The sequence below is a fragment of the Camelus ferus genome, chromosome 8 (assembly GCF_009834535.1).
Source record: "Camelus ferus isolate YT-003-E chromosome 8, BCGSAC_Cfer_1.0, whole genome shotgun sequence".
NCBI lineage: Eukaryota > Metazoa > Chordata > Mammalia > Artiodactyla > Camelidae > Camelus > Camelus ferus.
The window spans coordinates 9589442-9609226 of NC_045703.1; the positions used below are offsets into that span (position 1 = coordinate 9589442).

At 42.0% G+C, this 19785-nt stretch overlaps 2 protein-coding genes across 10 annotated transcripts in view; both read right to left on the reverse strand.

The window, feature by feature from the left end:
* Nucleotides 1-19660, reverse strand: part of SMAP1 (small ArfGAP 1) — a 176288-nt gene extending 156628 nt beyond the window's left edge. Inside the window, exon 1 of the mRNA XM_032484452.1 lies at nucleotides 19581-19660. The gene's annotated coding sequence lies outside the window, so the exon portion shown is untranslated. The remainder of the gene's footprint in view (nucleotides 1-19580) is intronic.
* Nucleotides 1-19785, reverse strand: part of SDHAF4 (succinate dehydrogenase complex assembly factor 4) — a 51933-nt gene that overhangs the window by 8791 nt on the left and 23357 nt on the right. The window contains exons 4-5 of one of the 9 annotated variants that reach the window (XR_004321788.1): nucleotides 19581-19673; nucleotides 11016-18074 (exon numbers count right to left, since the gene is read on the reverse strand). The exons of 1 other annotated variant lie outside the window; for it this stretch is intronic. The gene's annotated coding sequence lies outside the window, so the exon portion shown is untranslated. Of the gene's footprint in view, nucleotides 1-11015; nucleotides 19674-19785 lie in introns of those variants that run through there. 7 more of the 9 variants (XR_004321784.1, XR_004321787.1, XR_004321790.1 and 4 more) reach the window with 7 other exon arrangements.

The following is a 19785-nucleotide window of genomic DNA, read 5'->3' on the forward strand; positions in this document are numbered from 1 at the left end:
AAGATAGTCTATTGGACATAAAAGAAAGTATAAAAAAGAAATGATAACATTTGGCATAAAATGATAATAAAATCACCCACTGAAAATGGGCTGACAGTAATCATTCTTTCCAATAAATGACTTTTAAACCCTTCTTAAGTTAATGCATGTGCTGAATTATTAAGCAATACCTCTGGCCATACTACTAACTTTTAATGCATGAAAGCTTTAGTGCATCTTTGGAGACACAGGTTTACGTGTCAGCGTGTGCCTGCAAAATTGCACAGGAAGGCATACACTGGGTTCCCATTCCTGGCTCTGACCAAGGCCCTCGGGAACTGCCCAGGCCGGCTCTGATCCACCTGCTGTCTCTGCCTCATTGAGTAAAAATTCCCTTTATTCCTTTCCTCGGGGATCACACATGGAAAGGGACTTCTCAAACATTAATCTGGGTTCTGAGTTATTAAAATTATCTTTTGATCCCTTCTCTTCTTCAGCAGCCTTTGAAATGACAATTTTCCCAAGGCAAGATGTAGTGGGATGTTTGTCACAACAGTGAGTCTCAGATCCCAGTAACTGAAGTCCCTGACATCTTGCCCCGAGTATTTCTGTGCCTTAAACTCGGGGATCTGACAAATAGCTTCCTTCATGTGTTTCATTAAGGCTTCACATATGTAGTAAGCGACGTGTCCCCACATGCTCTGCGCCAGCAGGTCCACTGAGGCTGCTCAGTGGTTGTCCTTTCAGAAACCTCCGGAAAGCTGACTGCTGAATACCAGGCTACTCCTGTTTAGGATGTTTTCAATATATGACCTACATGTGCTGAGTAGTGAAACCTTTAATACTCCCTTAAACTTGATTAGGGATTTTATCTCCATATCCATTACCTCATTGGATCCCTACATCCCCTTGCGAGACTAGTAAGTAAGTCCTCCCCTTTGTAAGAGGAATCTTAGATTGCAAGAGACAATGTGATTTGCTCAAGGTCACACAGAAGTTAAGTAGTAAGAATTCAAACAAATCAAATTTAAAAAAAAAACCTGATTAAAAAAGCAACATACTTGGGTTTTTTAGGGGGGGGGTAGTAATTTTTTTTTAGTGGAGGCACTGGGAGTTGAACCCAGGACCTCATACATGCTAGGCATGCACTGTACCACTGAGCTATACTCTTCCCCAGCAAGGTACTTTCTACTGCATTGTGAAGCCTTCTCCACATTAGGGAAGGTGGCATTCATCTGAAACTTTCCCATATACTCCAAGAAACTGGCCTTTGTAGTCTAATCATTTCACCTTGGGAAGACAAAACCAGATTTATTCTCTGGTTATGGATATACATTCTGATATCCAAATCTCTGGTGACAAAATGAAACACATGGTTTAATAGGCAGTACTGCCTAAGGCTCAAATCACACGAACAACCATTTGCTAATGTTCACACCGCAGTTTACAATGGATTTTTTTGGACGTTCTCTACTGAACAGTGTTATGCATAATGATGATATAATTTCAGGTCTGGAAGGGATCTTCATCTTTTAAACCTCTTTAAAATGACTCTTTTTAAATTGAAAAGATAGTGTCTGCATATAGGGAAAATTCAAATAGGGTTAAGATGGTATACACCTTCTAATATATAGGTATACCTGTATATCTTCTTGGCCTGTTGGAATTTTCTTACCCTATTTGGATATTTGAAAAAAAATTTTTTAAATCTCCTCAGCCTAGAGCTCTGGTTCCCCAGTTAACCCCTGCCCCTCTGCACCTCCAGGGCCATTGCAAGTCCTTCCAGAGAATGTGCAGCCCAAGGGCTCCAGCTGCACGCTCTGTCATGTATCTTTCTCTTTTTTTTTTTTGCTTCACAGTGTATCCTGGAGGCTGCTCCTTAGCAGTGCATTATTTCCCAGGGCCATATTGTATTCTACACTACCATTTACTCAACCAGTCCTAATGACGGAACGTGGCGGGAGGGGACTAGTTTCAGTCTTTTGCTATTATCAGTAATACTGTGATCATAACCTTCCATACATCTTAATAAAGGTGGAAGCACAGAGCCAATGTGGATGCATTTGTAGAGGACCCTTTCATCACTGTAGAGTGACCTTCATTGTCTAGTTTATTGTTTTTTTTTTTTTCCCTATTAATTCAACCTTGTCTGATACTACTATTGGGGGTCTCCATTTTCTTTTTGTGTAAATTTATTTGATATATCTTTTTTACATATATATCTTCAGATTATTTGCAATTACAGCTTATTACAAGAAATTGAATATAGTTCCCTGCACTGTACAGTAGGTCCTTGTTATCTATTATATATATATATATATATAAATGTGTGTCTTTTATATATATATATAATGTGTGTCTGTTAATCCCAAACTCCTAATATATCTTTGACTGTTCTTTTACTTTCAAACACTGAGTCACCTTTTTTTTAATGTGTTGTTTAATTTGGTGCTTATTTTTAGGTTTTGATTTGTGATCTAAACTGAGATTTTTAATCCTTTAATGAATCTAAGAACTATGGTATATCTATACAATGGAATACTACTCAGCCATAAAAAAGAATAAAATAATGCCATTTGCAGCAACACTGGATGAAACTGGAGAATCTCATTCTAAGTGAAGTAAGACAGAAAGAGAAAGAAAAATACCATATGATATCATTTATATGTGGAATCTAAAAAAAAAAAAAAGACAAACTTATTTACAAAACAGAAACAGACTCAGACACTGAAAACAAACTTATGGTTACCAAGGGAGGAAGAGAGTGGGAAAGGATAAATTGGGAGTTTGAGATCTGCAGATACTAATATATATAAAATAGATGAACAAGTTTATACTTTATAGCACAGGGAACTATATTCAATATCTTGTAGTAACCTATAATGACAACGAATATGAAAATAAATACATATATGTATATGCATGACTGAAATATTATGCTGTACACCAGAAATTGACACAACATTGTAAACTGGATATACTTCAAAATATATATATATATATAAATAAATGTCTACCTATTTTATATTAGTTCTGTCATCCAATTTTGTTATTTTTCAGTTTCTGTTGTTTGTTTTTTTTGGGGGGGGGTTCTTGGTGGGGTAACTAAGTTTTTATTTATTTATTTAATAGAGGCACTGGGGATTGAACCCAGGACCTTGTGCATGCTAAGCAAGGGACTCTACCACTAAGGTATACCCTACCCACATTTTCAGGTTTTGGTGCTTACTTTTTCACTTGGTTGCTTCTCAAAAATCTCCACAAAAGAAATTTAGGAAAGATAACCAGAAACTGATGAAGTAGGTCATACGCGGAGCTTGGGTGGGAACAAAGTTGAAAGACTAAGAGGAGGAGCAGCACTTTTCTGTGGATAACACATACAGTTTTAATTTTGGAAACATAAATGTTTTAATTCAAAAATAGAATTACACCAATAAGGAATGTAGCTACAACTCTAAAACTGAATACACACAGAAACAAATGACCTTGTTCTATTTCAAGTAAACATCATAACTTCAGAGAAAAAAGAAATGATCCAGGCACTTGTGAACACAGTCCTTTATCTACCCTCAGTGTGAAAATAAAAAAGAAATGGCAGAAACTCTATAATTGGTTGGAAATTTCAGAGCTTTTTTTTTCCCAGTATTTCACTTTAACAAACACATACCTTTAAAAAAACCCTCAGCTTATGAAGACATAATTCACAAGCATACAATTTACCCCTTTAATGTGTGCAGTTCAGTGGTGGTTAGTATAGTCACACAGTTGCACCACCATCACCAAATCTATTTAGAGCATATCCATGGCCCTCAGAAGAGACCTCATCCCCATTAGCACACACTCTCCATTCTCCCTACCACCCCCAAGCTCCCTCCTAGCCTTAGACGAACACTGATGTACTTTCTGTAAATTTTATTCTGGACATTTCAGAGAAATGGAGCTATATGACCCGTGACCTTGTGTTACCGGCTTCTTTCACATAGTAGGTTTTCAGGGCTTATCCATGCTGTAGCAGGTATCTGTATTTCATTCTTTCTACTGCTGTGTAATAAGATTCCATTGTATGGATATACCACAGGGTATTTATCCATTCATCAAATTGGACATTTGGGTCGTTCCCAGTTTTTCTTGGAGGGGAGGGTATTCTGACTACTTAGATTGTTAAATAGAAGAGGTGAGAGCAGACATCTTTATTTTTTCATAATTTTTCACAAGTAATTCTGGACAAGTCTTAAAGTAGATCCCTAAATCTCAGCTCTCCCCACCGCTCATGTCAAATGCAGCTCATTTTCAGTAACATATGTTTCATAAACAGATCAATAAGAAAAAGTCACCTCGACAGAAATAAAATGAAAGAGTGGGCAAAAGACCTAAGTGGGAAAACAAAACAAAACAAGTGGTAAACATAGAAATGCTCTTCCTGCCTAGAAATCAGTTAAAAGCAAAGGGCCACACCTGCTAATCTAACTAGCAAAAATCTAAAAGATAACAATTACATTAGGAATAATGCTGCTATGACTATTTACTTACACGTTTTTGTGCAGATGTGTTTTCATTTCTGTTGGGTATATATCTAGGAGTGAAACTGCTGGGTCACATGATAACTATGTTAAACTATATTTAACATTTTGAGGAACATTTTTCAAAGCAGCTGCACCCTTTTCCAAGCCTACTGCAGTGTATGAGGGTTCCAGTTTCTCCACATCTTTGGCAACACTTGCTGTTGTCTGATTTTTGATTATAGCCATCATAGTGGATGTGAAGTGGCATCTCACTGTGGTTTTGATTTGCTTTTCCATAATGGCCAGTGATACTGAGCACTTCTCCACATCCTCACTGGTCACTTGTATATGTCCTTTGGAGAAATGTCTATTAAGATCCTTTGCCTATTTGTATTTTTATTATTGAGTGGTAAGTGTTCTTTATATATTCTGGACATTAGTCCTTTGTCTGATATCTGCACTGCAAATATGTTCTCCCATTCTGTGGGATGCCTTTTACTTTCATGATGTTCTCCTTTGAAATGCAAAGGTTTTTAATTTTAATGAAGCCCAGTTTTTCTTTTGGTGTCATCTAAGAAACCATTCATTGCCTAACCCAAGGTTGTGAAGATGCACTCTTATTCTTTCTTCTTTATGGTTTTAGCTCTTACATTTAGGTCTGTGACGAATTTTGAGTTAATTTTCTGTATATGGTTTAAGGGATGTACACAACTTTATTCTTTTCTTGTGGATATTCAGTTGTCCCAGCACCATTTCTTGAAATGATTATTCTTTCTCCATTGAAATATCTTGCTACCCTTGTCAAAAATCAATTGACCATGTGAGGGTTTAGTTCTGGGCTCTCAATTCTATTCCTTTGATCTATCCATCTATCCTTACACCAGGACTACAGTCTTGATAACTGCAGCTTTTAGTAAGTTTTGAAATCAGGAGACACGGATCCTCCAACTTTATCTTATTTTTAGTTGCTTTCGCTAGTCTGGGTCTCCTGCATTTCCATTTGAATTCTGCAATCAGCTTGTCAATTTATTCAAAAAAGGTAGCTGATATTTTGATAGAGTTTGTACTGATCCATAGATCAATTTTGGGAGTACTGCCATCTTAACAACATTAAGTCTTCCAGTATGTGAACAGGGGATGTTTTTCCATTTAGGTCTTCCTTAATTTCTATCAATGATGCTGTGTAGTTCTCAGAACAGTTTCCACTTCCTTTCAAAAGCTTATGCATAGGTACTGTATTCTCTCTGATGCTATTGTAAATGAAATAGTTTTCTTGATGTCATTTTGGTTTGTTTGTTGCTCACATAAAAATACAATTGATTTTTGTATATTGAGCTTGTATCCTTCAGCCTTGTTGAACTCGTTAATTGGTTCTCACAGTTTTTTAGTAGATTCCTTTAGATTTTCTATACAATCATATCATCAGAAAACAGAGATAATTTTATGTCTTACTTTTCAAATTGGATGCCTTTTATCTCTTACTTTTGCTCAGCTGCCCTGTCGAGAACCTCCAGTGTGATGCTGAATAGAAGTGGTCAGAGGCAAGGCGCTGGTCTCATTCCTGATCTCAGAGGGAAAGCATTCAATCTTCCACCGTTAAGTATGATGTTAGCTGTGGGTTTTCATAGAGCATCACTGAAGCGTTAGGGATAACAGGCATCACGTCTGCAATTTATTCTCAAAGGGCACAGAACATGTAACGATACGTGTGAGTGCGCACGCTTATGGAGAGGGGAGAGAGCAGAGTGACTAGGACGAGGTCAGTGTGGTAAAGTGTTAACACTGGGGAATTCTAGAGAGCCACTCTCCTTAGTCTGTCTTTCCTGAGCCCCCCCTTTTTTTCCAACAGAAAGAAATTACTGGGTGTCATTTTATCCATTCAGAGATGTAAACCAGGGCTTTGACATTCATATCCTTGGTCTAATCCTTGCTGCAAACTCAGTCCCTTCTTATTTTCATCTTGTATTACTTGGAGTTAAGTAGCAGTTGCCTCTTTCAGTGCTATAGGTCCTGAAGTTCTAGACTCTCCATTTCCTTTCATTCTGGCTTAGAAACTAGCCAGTCATTTCTGAACCCCGCTATCTTGCAGTAATTTGGGAAAGCCAGCAAATACTAACCAATCTCTTCCCCTAAAATCGCCCGTCCAAACACACATCATCTGCCTTCCAAGTTATCGGAGGCAATAGTGTTATTTTGCCAGAGCAAAATGTGGATCTCCATTTACCCTTAAAAGATTTCCTATTTGGCCAGTGGGAGACCTTGGTTTTGAACCTGCCTCTTGTGTTCTTTTGCTTATTCTTTGAACACAGCCTGACTTCTGGCAAAACTAGATACTCTAGGCTCATATTGTTCTTTCTCTGCCCCAGCCTATTCCCTAAAAGTAATTCCCTGCTCAGGTTTAAGATTATATCATATATATATATAAATATCTCCAAATTGGCTTGAGTGTGTGCATTTTATATGCATATATATACATTACTAGTAGGGAAAATTATCAAGTGGATTCCTTTTTGTAATTCTTTAAAAAAAAAGGTACAAACCAAGTAAAAGCAATAATCTATTTTTATTATTTAATTTTATTTTTTAATTTTTTTTGTTTTTGTTTTGGAGGGGGAGATAATTAGGCTTATTTATTTTCTTATTTATTTTAATGGAGGTACTGGGGATTGAAGCCGGGACCTTGTGCATGCTAAGCATACACTCTACCACTGAGCTATCCCCTCCGCGCTATTTTTATAATTTTAGTGTATCCTGTTTTCAAGCTAATGTTACCACTCTCACAAGCTGAGATTTAATTCTGCTTGGTTTGGAATGGCAATTTGCTGTTCAAATTTGAGATGACCCTATGAACACATTAGAGTAATGAACACCTGTGAAAGCAGTTTCCAAACTGTGTGTAGAAATCGAAAGCCCCCTTACATATCGGTTTTGCAAATAAATAAATGCCAATCTTTCATCTGATAAGGGCTTTTTCATAATTAGAGGGAAAAAATCAGTAAACTGGAACCCAGTCCCATTTCTAAAATCTCCCTGAGACGTGGGCCACCCCGTTTCTGGGTGGACAGTGCTTCACTGCCTCTCAGAGGCCAGCTCTCTGACCCTGATGACGGACACTCTGGACGAAGCTCTGAGTGCAGGGAGGCTGCTCTGCTGGGTTGTGCCACTGAAGCCTCACCCTGAAAGGCGGGAGACTCGCATGTCTCCCATCCTAACCCTCTCCGAGCCTCAGTGTCCTGTCTGTGAAATAAGAGGACTAGAAGAAGTAATTCTCTGGTTTTGTCCAGGTGCCAAGGTCGATGAGTCTCCTCTCATTAGGGTTATTTATTTCCTGTCCACCTTGATCAGAAGTCTTATCTCCCCAGAAAATTTGATGAGCCTGAGTTCCTGGCTTGCAGACACTTTTGGGGAATTCATGTGTAGCTTGTGGTCTTATTTAGAGACAGCTGCTTCACAAGGGCCTCTGCCACAATTAGTTTCATGAACAGAAGTAGAAATATGAAATATTGAATCTGCTACTGACTGTCCTCTGCTTTGGATACTGGAGATGTGTGATGCACAGGCTGTGCCTGGTTCTGATGGAGAGCCGGTGGTCCCTCTGGGGAAGGAGGGAGAGCAGCTGCGGTTCCTGCAGGAGGGGAAGCTCCCCCCAGCTCTGTCCCAGCCCAGCCCCTCTGCTGGGTTCCCCACAAGACTCCTCTGGACCCATGACAAGGACAAGATGGATGTTCACAAGGACAGTGAGTGAACTGGCCTAGAGCCCTACATAAGTGCAGATCAGGGCAAGAGTGTCCATCCCTCTGGACAGGGGACGGCGGACGCTCTCTGTACACAGGGGCACATTCATCCTGGGAGGGAGAACAGTTCTGAGGAAGCGCGGCCATCATGGGGCAGCACAAGAACGCGCCATCCCCAGATCCCAGCATCTCAGCCATCCCGCGGTCATCAGCCAGCCCCCATCACACCACCCTTGGGTTGGCTGCCGGGAGGCTGGAATGAGCCCTGGAAATATTTGCACTATTTAATCAGCATCAGAATCCCTGGGGATGAGTGAGGGCTGATCCCCGAGTCTCTCCAGCTCTTTGTTCTCAGGAATGTGAACCACGAGTGGATTGGCACTTACAGTATTTGTTAGAGCAGCTTCATATAATTTCCATAGAGTACTTTGCATGCTGACTCTTTACCCTATTAACAACTTGGTGTGACTCAAGAAAAATGTAACGAGTCCACTGGGTTTTTTTGTTTTTGTTGTTCTTGCTTAGTAGTAGTTAAATAAATGAAGGAAAATGGAAAAACAATGACCAATATGTAAGGTAGCTTGTATCAATACTTTCAAAACCACGAAGGAATTGATAAACTTTATGGCAACGACTTGGAACGAGGCCGTTAGCCTCTCGATGCTTGTGCTTCTTGGAGTTAGGGGCTGACCGTGCACCATGCCTTTCCGCGGGCAGCGGACGGTTCGGAAAGATGAGATCAGGCTGACAGCAGCTGCTGCCCGGAGACAGTTGAGGTGCTAGCAGTGCTATTCAGATGCTGAAGGCCAGGATAACAGGTTCGGGCTGCTAGGCACAGAAGGCTGTTCTTGACTGCATCCCTTTAAGTTACAAGCAGCTGGGGTTGAGGGAGGGTATAGCTCAGTGGTAGAGCATGTGCTTAGCAGGCACGAGGTCCTGGGTTCAATCCCCAGTACCTCCCTTAATAAATAGACAAACAAAGATATAAACCTAATTCCCCCACCAAAAAAAAAAATAAAATAAATAAGTCTATGAAAAATAAGTTATTAGCAGTGGAGAAAACAGGCTTGCCGAGCATCTTGAAATGGAAGTTAGCAAGTCACTTCTGAAGTTAAAAAGACGTCTGCCTGACTGTCAGTCTCATTTACATCATGGGATACTTTGCAATGGCTAAGTATGGAGGAAAATACTACATTAGTGATCCACTATACGCTCCTCAAAGCAAACAAGTTCAAAACGGAAACCTGCTTTTCTACATGTGAGTGACATTTAAACTTGATTTCAAGAGAAGCAATGCAGTCAGGTTGAAGAAGGTTCCGAGCACTGCCTAGGAGTTCGGGAAACCTGAGTCCTGGCCCTGGAGCTACCGAGCAGCAGGCGGTCTCAGCCCGGGCTCCTGCGAGGCTCTGACCTGCGCAGATCATCCCTAAACACTTTCAAGATCTACAGCCTATTGTCAGGATCTAACAGCCGTGCTTCTAAGATCAGCATCTTACCTTCATCCCACATCCTTCCTCAAGCCCACAGTCCTGTTCCTCAAGAGACCACATCTGCCCCACACTGGTTCCACCTTGGATAGTGGACTTAAGGCATCGCTCTCAGTGCTTAAACAACAGATCCGGGCACCATCCTTTGGTTACACCCACCTCCTTTGTCTTCACATTCTAATAGGTTACGGCTAATAAAGGTTTAGGGGAAGGAGTCAGTGAATCAGTCATTTTCCCTGGGCTGCTACAGGTGTATTCAGACATTGGATCACAAATATGCACAGCCCTGAAGAAAAATTTTTTAGATACACAATTTTATAAATATAAAATAAATTGACTTCCTCTTCCACATTCAGATTGCTAAAACCATCTTAATTTTCTATTAGGGGAGGGCGAAGGACAATTTCCTACAGCCCCACCTTCTCACTGTTTTAAAGGAGAATTTTTAAAAGTATTCGGTAAAGAAAGCGGTTTAGCCAGTGGTCAGATTACATGGCTGGGTTCTTGTGGAGATTATGGCTGCCTTTTTCTGCAGAGCATGAAGGTTATATTTAGAACTGGTGTTTATTTCACTGTTAGGAGTCTTTTTAAAAATAAAACTTTGTTCTGTGAAAACCTTTTCTAGGTAGAATTTAAGAAGACTAATGTATAGTGAAAAATAAAAATATTCAGTAAAACCTGTAAATACAAATAGACTATCCTCTTTTTTATAACTCTTCATGTTGAATGTATGCAATCATTCCTGGAATTGTTCTGAAAGAAGGTTCATAATACCAGGGGTTGCGATGACTTAAAGCTTTCATTCACCTCTTCAAAAAAAAAAGATAAAAGAAAGTGGTTTAGCAATTTGACTGATAATTTGTTGTATTATCAAATATAGCTAAAATGCTTTTGCATAATATTTCCATGATTTTATAAATATAGTTTGCCTGTTGTTGCCTGATTTCTTGGATTTTATTTTTCCCTCTGCACAACTGGGTGAAGATGCTTTGATTACAGAAAAATATACGGAGGTTTCCATTTTGCCTCTGAGTGGGAGGACGCTATTTATGGGATATAAAACATTGAAGACCAATTTTTGTGCTTAAACTAAGGAAAAATCCAAGCAGTGATATTGCAAATGAATCTGAGCAGAAATAGGGCATTTCTTTGATTTTTATATAACTGGAAGAAAAAAAAAGTCCAGCCTCGCATATTCTCAAGCCCTGGGGACTGACTCTCTGAGGAGGGGAACATGTTTTTCTATGCCTTCTCTGCTGCTTATAACGTTTGGTGGGGGAATACTTTCTTCCAACAGATTTATAGAGGCTGAATTGAAGAAAAGTTGTCACTGCAAAGGTTTATTATGAAGCCTGCCGACCAGGAGTCAGTGGCACTTATGACTAGGAAGTGACCTTGGTTTTTTGGGCCATGTACGTGAACCCTGAAATTGTCCACAGACAAAATGAAAGGGGAGTTTCTGAAAATAGAGCACCAGCACCTGTGGGTGATAAATGAAGGAATGAGGCGCCTGGAGAGGACAAATGGCCAGTGACCGTGGCCGGGGGCGGGGGCGGCCCAGGGAGCACGGGGAACGCTGGCGTCAGGTGTAATCGTCAGGAGAGGACTTCGCGTGCTCGGGTGCAGAGTTGCCACATCTATCTCCCTTCCCCTCCCGAGGTTGTGCAAGGCCCTCCGAGTGCTCACACACCTAGAAAATTCAGGTAGACCCTCTGGTCTTTAGTTGGTTGATGCTGAGAACAGGCATTGTGTGAGCTCACTTGGCCTATTTATTCACAGGCTGGTGACTGCCCCCTCCACACCAGGCCTGCTACAGGTGTCTTGTGCTCTTGTTACGAGGCGAACTGCGTCTCCCCAGAAAGGTATGCTGAGGTCCTAACCCCTGAGACCTCAGAATGTGATTTTTTTAAAGGCTTTTTTTGTTGTAGTTTTATTGAAGATAAGTGATGTACAACTGCATATATTTAAATCATATAATTTGATCAATTTTAACATGTGTACAGTCACGAAACCACCACCACGATCAAGATTCTGAGTTTATCTATCACCGCCAAAGATTCCTCATGCCCCTTGGTAATCCGTTGCTCCCTCCCCCAACCAGGCCACCCCTGATAGCTGCCTTCCATAACTGTAGATCCTTGCATTTTCTAGAATTTTACATATGTGGGATTATACAGAGTTTACTCTTTAAAATACAGCTTCCTTTACTCAGTGTAATTATTTTGACGGTCACCCATGTTATATGCATCGAGTTCTTTTGTAAAATAACATCTCTATTGAGATATAATTCAAATGCCATACAGTTTGCCAATTTAAAGTACATAATTTCACAGTTTTTATTATTTTGTTTAGAATGTGATCTTATTTGGAAAAAGGGTCATTGCAGATGTCATCTGTTAAGATGAGGTCATACTGGAGAAGAGTGGGCCCTACTCCAACATGACTGGTGTCCTCATGAGATGGCCATGTGGTGACAGAGACACAGTGAGGATGCTGCGTGACCACGAAGGCAGACAGGCGTTGTGTACCTGCACACCAAGGACCGCCGAGGACTGCCGGCACTCCACCGGAAGTTAGGGGGGACAAGGAAGGATTCTCCCTTGTGGCCTTTAGAGGGGGCAGGGCTCTGCCGGCACCTTGAGTTTAGACTTCTAACCTCTAGAACTGGAAGAGCCTCAGTCCCCGCTGTTTTGAGCCACCCGGTTTGTGCTGCTTCATGCTGGCAGCCCTAGGAGACAAACACAGCTCTCAAGGCTGGGCTTGGCGCTGAGTCCCGGGAATCCTCACTCAGTCCCCGCAGGGGTGTCGCCACCCGGGTGCTGCTTGGGGTTGGGTACGAATCTAAGCCAAAGCCGGGGCCCTCGCCGCCTCTCCTTCGGAGATGGTCCGGTTTAGTCCTCCTCAGAGAACCTGAATCACAACAGCTATTTCCTTCCCTGGTGGAGTAAGAGATGTTAAAAGAACTTGGACCTTAAAAACACAACACTAGCCTCTCCTTCCTGGGCTGATGAGAGGGACAGAGGAATTACTCTTCCCCGGTGAGGCCGCCGTAATGAAACCAGTACGTACGAACAGAGCCCAGTGGAGTTTTCCTTAGTAACTTCTCGAGTCAGTGTGCACTCAGCCCCTGTTCTGTTATAGCCCAACCACCACCTCAGTCACCCCGCACTTCAGTGAGAGGCTGGCAAGGACGGCAGAGGGCTAAGGCGGCACTGAGGGGCGGGCAGGGGCGGCCCTGACATCTGCATCCCCCTTCCCCGGGAGGAGGCGGGGTGACGGGGGCGCGGGCAGGGCTGTGGGCCACGGGGGGGCACGGAGGGGCTGCGGGCAGCGAGGACGCCTCCGCAGTGAGGACTGCCGCGCGCCCCGTCCTGTGACAAGCCCCTCTCCCAGACACGCCAGTGCAGGAGGGAGGTGCTCGCTTGGGTTACATTTACAGACTACGCTGAACATTCGGAAATAGAGGTTTGCTTAAGGAAGAGAACAGCCCCAACGGGTTTAACTGTCACTTTCCCAAAGGAAAAGAAATGGAAATGTTATGTAATCAAAGAGAACTGAGCCAATGATAATCACTTTCCTGAATGCAAAAGGTGATGAAGCTTTTTAATGTATTTTCTAAAATTTGTGAAATCGTTGCCCCTTGTCTTTAAGAGTAGGCTGTAAACCTGAGGAACACAGAACCAGTGGGCGAGCACGGTGCTTACAGCAGGATGTTTAAACTCAATGTGATTATGAATGTTTTAAGTCTAAAATAAATACCTTGAAATAAATGAATATTGGCACAGTCTTCCTATACTTAAGGTGAAACAAAACCTTAAAAAAAAAAGACTTTTTTTTTGCAGTCAAGATCAATTGATTCTTTCTCAGAAAATACCTATTTTTAAAAACCCACTGACTTTTTGGTACCACAGTCCTGGGCTCAGGCCTCCTTCACGCTGACACCTCTGTGAGTGTCACCCCCCCAGCTAGCCAGGCTGCTCGCCAGGTACCCGGTCTCTGAAGTTTGCTTCACTCTTCTGTATAAAACAGTCTGAAGTTGCTTGCCATAAACTTATCTCAGAGGGGAGAAAGTGTGTACGGGAATAATGAAGCAAAATTAGTAACTGTTGATAAATATTGGTAACCGTTAAACTTGGGTGATGCGTACACAGAGCACACATATTATACTTCTTACCTTTGTGTATCTTGAAAATTCCCCTAATAAGAGCTTAAGCAACAATCACGAAGACAACATCTGGTCTCTTTCCCCAGAAGACCTTGTGATGCCCAGCAGCACCGAATGTGTCAGCAGTAATTAACACCTTCTAAGGAGTAACACACGTTAACTGTACCTTAATACCTCTCACTGCGACAAGTATTGGTCCCGAGGGCCTTTGGGAGTGATTTTTTTTTTAACTTTGAAACAACTTTATTGAAGTAACTGCACATATGAAAAGTGTACAGTCTGATAGGTTCTGACATATATGCACACCTGTGAAACCACCATCAAAAAATCAAGATAATGAACATCTCCATCATTCCCAAGCATTTTCTCATTCCCCTCGTAATCCCTCTCTCCTGTGATTCCTTCCTTCTAATGTGAGGAATCTTATAACTTGTAGTGGGGAAAGTATGGGAAGAGTTTTCTGAGAGGGCTTGAATTAAATCACGATATGCAGGTCTTGAACTGGTCCTGAAAAATTTACCTAGCACTCACATTCAGAAGGAAAACAGGAAGTACCCTGCATTTCAATTACTGAAATAGCTATGACATCTCACGCCCAGGCATCTTCCTAGTGGCCCACCCGGAGGGGGGTGACAAGGCCTGCCTGATGGCCCGCAGTAGGAATGGTGCATGGGGGCGGGGTGGGGGTTGGCAGGAAATCAGAGGCAGCTTAGCCCCCACTGGCGATCACCTAAATCAGGCAGCTACGTGCCAGAAAGGAGCCTGGCTTTGGCAGTATCTGAAAATGTACGTCAGCATTATTTTTTCTGAAACTATTTTTGCCTTTTACTTTTTAATTACTCTAAATTTTGGAAAGTTTTTGAACATGGAAAAGAGCTTTTCTTGTTATTTGGGCACTTGCTGAAACTGACTCCTATTTGCAGTAATTTTTTTTGTTTCCTTAATGAAAATTAAATGCAAATAATTTAAGTGATTTAATGGTTCTAAAAAGTAAGTGGGGCCTGCCTCATACAGCCTGGAGGCCTCGGTTCACTCGCGGAAAATGAGAGCAATGACTTGAGGCTCAGTTTGTATCCTTGTAAAAATCATGTTAAGACCAAGCCTGGTCTCAGACGTTTTGGTACCAGGTTTGTTTCTGGGTTAAATCCCTCCCCGCTTGGCACCTGCTGGCCCTCTCCAGCCCTTCCGACCCGCCTCCAGCTGCACGCTGGCTTGACGGCCCCACTTCGTCTTCCTTAACCACCACCTGCCTTTTTTTTAAAACCACATGCCCCTGCATCTCAAGCGGAACTTTTGCTACCTGTCTCATATCGACATCAGCAGTCTTAGAAGATTCCCAATCTTTTTGAACTTTGGGTGGTTTAAAGAAAAATGCATTATTTAATAAATAAATTCTTAAAAGAATTTGGGGCATTTTTATAGCAATTTAAAGTTGACTTAGGAGGGGGAGGGTATTGCTCAGTGGTAGAGCACGTGCTTAGCATGTACAAGTCCTGGGTTCAATTCCCAGTATCTCCATCAAAAAAAAAAAATAAACTGAATTACCTCCCCATCCCCCCCAAAAATAAAATTTTTTAAATTAAAAATTAAAGAACAAAGTTGATTTAGGATTATTTTATTTCACCTGAGGGACCCAGCTGGCCCAATTCTAGAATACTGGGCCAGGTAACTCATTAGAGGCCATTCTGAGAAGGAAGCTGATCTACCCTCTGAGCAGCGAAGGAGACCTGGCTGTCGGCTGTTGGAAGTTCAGCCCAGCAGGTTTAACACAGTACACACAAATGATCACCGTAAATAGTAGGTGGTGGGTCACACACATGCGGTCCCACAGGAGAGATTCACAGTAGTAACAGGAGTGATATTCTATGCACACAGAAGCTAGCAAGGAGGATCCCGAGCAGGAAGTAGACCTTGCTGTTGGCCACCGGGGGGTGGCGGAGGAAGAACACCTACAGGTAGCAGGGCTCCATTTCTCTTAAGAGAGACAAGGGCAAGAGTTCGGCAGAGCAGGCCTGAGAGAGCTTTTGTACACATATAACAAAAGTAAGTATCAAGGTATCCAAACTACAAGGTCTTAAAACCAGCCTTGTCATTGTTTCTGAGATTCAGGGCCAATTCCCTAGCAACAGCACCTGAACACTGTATCAATTTTCTACTGCTGCATAAGACATCACTGCAAGATGAGTAGCTTAAAACAGCACACATTTATTATCCACAGCTTCTGTGGATCAGAAGTCTGGGTCCTGGGGAGTTGGGTCCTCTGCTTAAGGCCTCACTGGGCTGAAGTCAAGGTCTCAGCTGGGGCTGGGTTCTCATCTGAGGCTCATAATCTGGATCCAACCTCATTTGGGTGATTAGTGGAATTCAGACCCTTGTGGTTGCAGGACTGAGGTCCTTGTTTTCTTGCTGGCTCTCAGCTGGGATCACTCTCAGCTCCTACAAACGCCTTCAGGAAGGAGTTAACGGCACTCTCACAACAAAGCAGCTGTCTTCCTCAAAGCCAGGGAGAGGAGCTTCCTCTGGGTGGCTACGATGCATTGGTTTTTTTTTTTTTTTTTTTTACTTTATTACACTTTTGTTATTGTTGTTGTTTTGTTTTCTTGGGGGGAGGGTGGGTAATTAGATTTATTTAGTTAGTTTTAATGGAGGTCCTGGGGATTGTACCCAGGACCTTGTACATGCTAAGTGCACACTCTGCCACTGAGCTATACCCTCCCCTCTACAGTAGATTCTTACAAAGGTAACATGACCACCAGAATGACTATTCCACCATCTTTGATGTATGATGTAACCTAATCAAGGGGACAAGTATCTCGTCATATTCGCAGGTCCCACCCATACTGGAGGGGAGGAGACTACACAGTCCAAGTACACCAGGGAGAGGGACTCTTGGGTGCCCCTGTGGAATTCTGCCCACCACGAACACTGAATTATTCAACACTGAGGCAGCATTTGTTGGATGTTTACTATACCCAGCACCATGCTGCAACTGGGGGTACAGAGCTGAATAAAGTAAATCAGGAAGACAAAGACAGATAAGGAAGCCCACGGACTAACAGAGAACAGAACTGAAAATTAATTCTAAAAGAAGTTAGTATGTCTACAATAGCTGAGTGTGGAAATGACACAGAAGAGAGCCAAGAAAGTGAGTATAGCTCAATAGGTACTTTCTAGGCCAGCAGTAGAGAAGAGGGGATTCCGGCAGAAGGCATGTTATCTACCAGTGTGGAGAGGTGCTGAAGAGCCTGTCTGAGAGGCTGTGAGTAGAGGGGCTTGGCTGGAATGGAGGGGCCTGAATGGATGTCAAGGGCCAGCCCAGGAAGGACACAGAACTTAAGATTTCATCATGGGCTGGAACCACCAATGCAATCTGTGAAGGGATATTAATAAATCAAGATCACAGAGGCCAACTCAGACCAAGAGAAAAAAAAAATGACTCCATAAAAATAATTCAAAAAGTTCAGCATAAATAAGCGCAAGTGAAAAGCAAAGGCCTCATACAACTTGGTAACAAAAGGTCAATATTCAATAGGAAATGAGCAAAAGACAAGAAAAAGCAATTAACAGAAGAAATACAAAAGGCTGACAAACAGAGAAAAGTGCTTACATCACTTGTGATTAAGAAATGTTAAAATCGTGAAATCACCATTTTTGCTATGAAGTTGTTAGGATAACAGATGTAAAAAACACTCGTACAGACTCAGAATACTGAAGGACAAAACACCAAAGGTTACGGGAGTATAGAAGTTTTACTGATAATTTTTGTTTTCTTCTTTATACTGTTTTCTCAATTTCCCCAATGAACCTGTGTAATTTCTTAAAATAGGAACTAACATATTCATTGAAGAAACAGAGCATCTAAGGCAAAACAGCAGCGCCTGTCCAGCCAGCTCACCCCCAGAGGCAACTACTTTCTGCTCTCCTAGTCAGTGCTTCTGGTGCTTGCCTCCACACTTCTAAGTAATGTGCACACACTGTTATCCCTGCGCTTGTCATTACCAGCTATCTCGACTTCCTGTAATACAAAGTTCTAGATTCACCACGGGTGGTCAGGGTTAATTAGCTGGGCAAGCATTAGTCTCATATTGCTTCTCTGATGTACAGAAGGGCATTGCACATGTCTGTTCACACTGAGCCGCATTCCACAAAGGACTGGAGAAGAGATACGCTGGTAGCAACAGGCAGGGGCACTCCAGTCAGCATTAACCTATCCACACAAAACCACGGAAGTAAACCATCTGGGCGGTTCGGCCTGCTGCAGCACCTGGCATACAGGATGGCCAGGGGTAGAGGACCTGTGACTCGTAATCAAGGTTTCAGATTTGATATGAGACAACCCCCTCCAAAGGCCTGGGGCTTCTGACTAGCAGAATGAAAACGAGATGATAATTATCAAAATACAACCTTCTGTCAGCTTTTTTAAAAATAAGGCATCCACCTGAGTCACTGACTTAGGGATGAGACAAAATACAAAACTCTTCTGGTAAACCAAAGAATCCAAGTGTTCTACACCTTTGAAGTTGTACATGCCTCTGTGAATACGGTGACCTCCTGTGCTAAGGAATACACAGTGTTTTAAGATAATGGTTACAGTCCACAGTCTATAACATCTCAGTTTATAAATTCAGATTTTTCCAAAGGGGCTACTTAAAGACAAGCCTGCAGAGACACTTTCCTAGTTTTTCTCCTTATGCATGTTTTCAGGGTCTAATATTCTCTTAAAAGTTGCTTTTGAACACTCCAGTGATTTTCGTCTCCTTCCCACGCCTGCGTGAACAACAAACTCCTCAGTCTGTCCACAATCCCTTTCTACCAGCAACAGCTAACAGGGGCACCTGCAGTCTCCAGGCTTCAGATGCGACTCCATTTGCAACAACTAGGTTAGAAATACAGGGTCTAAATATATCTAAGTGGTATTTCAAAAGAATATAGGCTGTTACTAAATTTTAAGCAACTTTCACATAACTTAATTTTCATATTCATTAACCAAAGCTATGTAAAAGGCATAAAAATAATTTATAGGCTCAAATGTCCAATCTTGACAGAAGCAGTCTTCACATGAGCAGGAATAGACATTTAATGTGTTTTAGAGATTAGTTAAACCTTATTTTTACACACCTATATTTTATGTATTTTACAATTCTATACTATATGCCCCAGTAAGACTGATTCTCAAATAGTTTCCTTGGATGCTGGTGGTGGACAAGTAACATTTTTGTCTGTCCAAACTCTTTTGAACACCATCTCGACATCTGCTAGCTCCCCAGTGCAGAGCCTGCCTTACAGCCCAGGGATCAGTAAAAGCACACCTCCCAGCCTCCACTGGGGTGTGTACATCTGACTCTGTGCCCACAAGAGGTTAGATGAGAGAAAAAGAAAGCCACTGGGACTTCATTTTGCCAGCATGGTCAGCATCATCTTAGGGCTCCTGGGGTTTGTGTTGATGGTGGTGACAGTTTCCTGCCTACAGAGAGAGGTGCAGCAGACTCTGACATTGGGCCCCAGCTCTCTTCTCTAGCCAGCGCTGTTGTGGGTTCTGAAATTTGGTCTTGAAGGCTCAGCTGGTTCTGTGAACCTTTCTAAGGAGTCTGCATTTAGTACCTCCCTCTTGACTTAGGTCAGCTAAGCAGTTCTTGGAAGTGTCCAAGGACCCTGGGGGACCCTGAGACCGCTACAGGGGCTCTGAGAGATACTCCCTTTTCTAACCACGTACCTGTGTGAGGCTACCTTTTCTTCCTTATACCAGAATCAAAACAATATCACAACCAATTGAATGCAGAAGATGATACGAGAATACGGCGGCCTTCTATTAAGTTAGATGTTAAAGAGAATCACAAAAATATAAAACAATGTCACTTAAAGTATTTTTTTGTTTTGGAAAGTTATTTTAGTTTCACTACTTTTCAAAAACATGTTAT